Source organism: Aethalodelphis obliquidens, unplaced genomic scaffold (genome assembly GCF_003676395.1).
Source record: "Aethalodelphis obliquidens isolate GAN/ISIS:26980383/991018 unplaced genomic scaffold, ASM367639v1 scaffold33, whole genome shotgun sequence".
Classification (NCBI taxonomy): Eukaryota; Metazoa; Chordata; class Mammalia; order Artiodactyla; family Delphinidae; genus Aethalodelphis; species Aethalodelphis obliquidens.
In genome coordinates, this window is record NW_020837977.1 from 13063180 (window position 1) to 13069202 (window position 6023).

Genomic DNA, 6023 nt, shown 5'->3' on the forward strand with positions numbered 1-6023 from the left:
CTTGCACTGGATATGGAAAATAGAGAAACCATCCAAACTGAAAGAAATACGGACAATGAGAGCTTTTCTAGCAGAAGCTGTACCACAAAGTGGTAAGGGCAAGGGGAATCATTATACAAGACAATTAATTTACTCAGTAGTTTACAGAACAGACTAAGGCCGATCACAGAGTGAAATTAGTTAGCCTGGGAAGGAGATGGCATCTAGATTCAAAGACCACAGAAGTATGTGGTGTCACTGCTCCAATTCTTGCCTCTACTTAGGAGTGATCTATATTTGGTGCAGTGTGTGGGAACCCAGCCATTGTGGGCGGACTACTGAATCTGACCTTTGGGGTACATGGTTTAATAGTAAGCTTAGGTTACTTTTGTAGTTATTAATATTCTTGCTGCAAATGTGTAATTTGGCTTGAGATTGGGGCAGAAGAGAAGATGCAGAGGGAGGAGTTTTTTGAACTCAGGTGAGTGAAAGGAAGCTGCAGAGGGAATATACCCCAAACTCAGACATGTGAGGATTCCTAGGTTTTTTCCTCTTTTTTGGTCTCATACAGACCCTACCACAATATTGGATTTAGAGAAGATGCTCACTAAATAAATGTTGAATTGAACAGGTTACTAACCCAGAATAAAGGCAGTCCTACATCAAAAGGAGAATACTATTGCTTGAAAAAGGCAAAAAGTTGTAAGACTCAGGGACCCCAGAAAGATGTTTAAGTTCTAAAAAATCTGATATGCTTTAGGAAGCATGAAGTGGGAGCCTCAAACATGTAAGGGCAAATAAGTGTCTTTTAGATAAGCGGAGCTTATACGACAAGACAATATATGTATAGCTCAATAACCACTGAAGGAATAAGAAAGGGTAGGCAAACTGAAGTTACTTCCCTGCAGTTTTCAAAGAAATCCCAGTGGCGATGAAGATTAGAGTTAGAAAAGACATATCAGAGAAGGCTCAGCAAATCAGTGATTTCTTTAAGTTGAAACTGAAACAAGTACAGTGCAGTAGATCTGTTCATACACATACCTCATAAGTTTCTTTTATCATAAAATATTAAGAGTAGATATTAAAGGAGGCATTTTAATGACTGACTTAAATTCCACCATCCACAATCACTTGTTAGTTTATTAGCAAATATATATACCTGTGATGCTGGATTTTTCGATTATAAAAGATATCACAGTTGTGATGTTGTGTCCTTAGGTTTTCTTCATTGTCTTTGTCCTGGAGGATTTAAGTAACAGTACATAGGGCAGTTTATTGGGGGTAACCACCCCCCAGAAAAATTAATAAAATAATACTCTACTCTTTAAAATATATTTATTAATATATCACAAATGAATGCATAAGTATTCCTAACAATAGGTTTTATTATTGATGTTTTAACTGTGGTGGAAAATATGAATTTGTCCAGAATACATGTTGTATACATGTTATTTGTTCTTAATTTTACTGATATAAGAACTGATGCCTAAGCCACTATGGAGGTTCCTTAAAAAACTAAAAATAGAGTTACCATATGACCCAGGAATTCCACTCTTGGGTATATATCCAGAAAAGAGAAAAACCCTAATTAGAAAAGATACATGCACCTCAATGTTCATAGCAGCACTATTTACAATAGCCAAGATATGGAAGCAACCTAGATGACCACTGACAGATGAATGGATAAAGAAGATGTGATATATCTACACAATGGAATATTACTCAGCCATAAAAAAGAATGAAATTCTGCCATTTGCAGCAACATGGATGGACCTAGATATTATCATACAAAGTGAAGGAAGTCAGACAAAGACAAATATCACTTATATGTGGAATCTAAAAACATGGTACAAGTGAACTGATTTACAAAATAAAAATAGATTCTGATTTACAAAATAGAAATAGATTTACAAAGACATTCCCCTTTGATAAACTTATAGTTACCAAAGGGGAAAGGGGAGGAGGGATAAATTAGGAGTTTAAGATTAATAGATCAGACTACTATATAGAAAATAGGTAAGCAACAAGGATTTACTGTATAGCACAGGGCCCACAATGGAAAAGAGTCTGAAAAAGAACATATATATATATATATACATATATATACACATATATATATGTGTATATATATGTATATATATATATATAAGTGAATCACGTTGCTATACACCTGAAACTAACACAACATTGTAAATTAACTATACTTCAATTAGAAAAAAATAAAAAAAACTGATGCCTAGCTATAAAGAGAAGCTCCCAAAGTCACAGAACAAGGTAGTTTCCATACTACTGCAGGCAATAAACTCACCCAACAGTCAAATACTCAAACTCATTTTTGACAAAATATAGATCAAGAAATAATAGTTTTTATTTTTACCCCATCAATAAGAGTAAACAATTTAGCTATATTAATGTATTTATAAGCTCACTATAAAATGTAATGGAGCAACACCTCTCGGTATCAATATATTATAGCAGATAATAAGAGAAATTTTAAGTGGATGCATAGACAGGTATATATTCAGTTCTCTATATTTCACTAAATTATTCGTCACAAAAGCTTTAATAAGTGCTTCCCCCCAGAGATGGAATAAACAAGGAAACCTAACGGAAGGGGTATTTCTTTTAAAAAATAATATACATTATATTATTTAAAGTTTATTGATAAAAATCTGAATTGGTTCTTTTCTTTAGCCTTAGAGTAGAAATTCCCTTGGGAAATTTTCTCAGCTTTCCTCAGGGCTGGAAAACTTGGTTTTATATAGATTAATAACCTTAGAATCTTATCCTCAAAGAAATGTTTCATAGCCTGATGGATCGTGGTACAGCGCAAGTGATTTCTAAGAAGTATTATCTTTTACTTGTTTTCAGCACAGCAAAAAGGGACTTCAGATAACTGTAGTCTCCCTTCCTCAATGCAGCTTCCATTACTCTCTGAGTTTATCATGAAGAATAATGATGTTTTGATTAAAAAAGGAGTATCATTGCTGCTGCAGTCGGACCTCACCAAGGACAGGACTGCACATCTTCCTCTTACTCTTTTCCCCATAAACATGACAGAGCAATGGTACAATACATCAGATTATGACAATTGTGCAAGGACTGCTATATGTCTTCAGTTCCTCATGAAATATTCACAAAACGTTTCTAACCATTGCAATGCGTATACTCATTAATCTTCAGTTTCTCTCCTTTGTAAAAAGGTAGAAATATGCTAAAAGAGGCAAAGTCTATCAGCCTTTAGACCATCAGCCCAGAGTTATTAACCCATTAGCATGACTCTAATACGTAAGTAGAAAAGGCAACATAAAAATTTAATATATTCTATATTTCCTTCTCATACTTTTCCATCCTCACTATAACTCTGGTTCATTTTCTTATGCCTAAGTGGACTGATGTGCAATGGTCCTCCAGCCAGTTTGCCTGCTTCTCATGTCTTGCATTTCAATCTATTCTTCACGTGCTCCAGGTAGCACTTCAGGTCTGCAATCTGCTTTCTCACTGCCCAGGGTTCCAAGCCTTTTCGGTTGTTGACCGTCTCTACCCCACCATAGGGAATATCCTCTGCCCCCCATTCTGCTTTCAATCTCCTTAGATTTTCAGGCCATCTGGGTTTGGCTTCTTTTGCCTTTCCCATTATTCTGGGCTTTATGTTGTTTATTGTCCAAATTATATGATTGTGATTTGATGAGAGCCTTTCACTGATAAAACTTGATGAGTTTCCACTGGGTTCAAGTGAATTCATCTTGCAGAAATATTTATATGAATCTGTTTAAAAATACTGGGATTTCTCATCTCTCTTTCTTTAGTCTTTAATGGTATTTCTTTCACAGTATTCCAATGAAACAATTTCTGGTACTTTTAAAGGCTAGCATTTTATATATCTTTAATCACTTTAAGCATATAAAAGGCAATTTAACTATTCATAACATATTGTCAGAGTATTGTTGGGACACTGGAAACATTTCTGGGCAAAGTAAAGCCCATCGTTCCCTAAATTGATATTGATCTTCCTTTTAAGGTTATTAGTAATGTAAAGGGTTGTGAATATCTTCCATATGTGGGGTTCTACATACAACCACGACAAGTTATGTAAGTGCTGACTTAGTCATACAGTCCTGTTGTTGAGTATCTACATTTGTAAATTGTCCATATATGACGGATCAGTCCTGCCCTTTGTGGAGAAAACAATGGGGTGATATAAATCCAAAGATATAATTTTGGTTCTGACTTTACATAAACTAAGGGTACAAAACCAAGTCTGAGCAGAAACTGGCTTTTCTACTCCCTTAACCCTTTTTTCTCATCAAGCATAATTTTGAAAGCCACATAGGCACATTCATTCAACAATGTAGAATCTGCTGTTGAAAGCTACTCTGTCCCAGAGTATATACCATGCTAGATGGTATCTGTACACAGCCGTTTTATTCAGACTCTTAGGACTAGATATGCTTCTGAATGAAGAATTTTTCAAGTTTTAGGAAAGTGAAACAGTTCATGCATCTTCTGTTACAAAATACTCCCAGGGGAACCCTAAATAGTATCCTATAATCAAACACATTAATGTGTCAGCAGTGAAAATCACGACTAGTCACTTAGGAATAGTGAAGTTTATAAAAGGTCTCACATCAAGGCAGACAAGGTTCTGCAGCCAAATGAGTTATAGAGACGATTTTTATCTTTTAGAGCTTTTTTGGATTTTAGAGTTGTAAAGGCTTGCGGATCTGTGGTGTTTAATGAAAACTAGAACATAGTTTCTGCCCTCAAGGAAGCCAACAAATGTTAATATTTAGCTAGTTCGTACTGGTAGGCTTATACTGAAATTAAAATATTGAAAAGTTTTTTCCAGTTATTAAGTGGCCATTGTCCCAAGCCATTCAAGGACTCTTCCCTCCAACCCATCCATCTCCTGGACCTGGTACCTTCCTTGCACCTACCATAACCCAATAACTGAAGGGGTAACTCCACAGCCAGCCTCGGTGGTTGGTAGGTGCCTGAGCCACACCTCTTGCTCACAATTTTGAATACCATTCCTGAAATCACAGGATAATGAATTTCTTCCAGGATTTTGGCAGAATGAGGAGAGGTTGGGAGAACTACGGAGTTCCACTTCCTTTCATTTTTAACTTTAATAGATCAGAGTTTAGGTAAGCAGAAAGCCAATGAAATTATCTGTGACCCTAAGTCTCTACTGCTCCAAGAAGGATAACAGTCCACAAGAGGGACAGCCAGGGAAGAGTGACCCTGGGAAAGAGTGTCCACCATGATCCCTTATCAGTGGCTTTTGTAGTTATATTCAATAGATTTACCTCAGATGTAGGAAATTCCATACATAATTTTTTTTTCAACAGATGTTAATTTTCAGCATGGCATAATTGAAAGAGAACATGACTTGATGAAAGACCTGTTGTTGAGAACTTTTCCTTTTTAGAAATAACATCCCTGAGCAAATTCCAACCTCACTAGCTTATATTTTTCACCTTAAAAACAAGTGTCATAATTCCTACTTGATGCCAGCCTGTCCGTGAAAACTGAGATGTCATATACTGCAAAACTAACACAAGACGGTATCATTTGTTTTTTATAAGATTAAAAATGACTCTTAGAGATTCCTTTTGTTATATATTTTCCATTGAATTTGATCAGCACTGACGGCTGGTACTTATAAATGAAATGCATTGATCTGTCACCACCCTGTCCAGCTGGCCAGAGGCCAGTGACTTGAGCGGATACTAATTGGGACTTTCATTAAAAAATTGCTCCCTATTCTAATTTAGTATGACAGGCAGTAAAACACAGTAGTTAAGAGAGTGGGTTCCGGCATATGACTGCCTCATTTTAAATCCCAGCTCTGGTACTTACTAGCTGGAGCAAGTTTACTTAATCTCTTTATTCTTCAATCTCCTCACTGATAAAATAAGGATAGTAATTGTACCTATCTCATAATACTGTTATAATTATTAAAAGATTTAATGAATTCATAAGGCCTAGTACACTTCCTAGCAGAGATTAAGCTTCTCCAAGTGTTAACCATTACTGGAAGG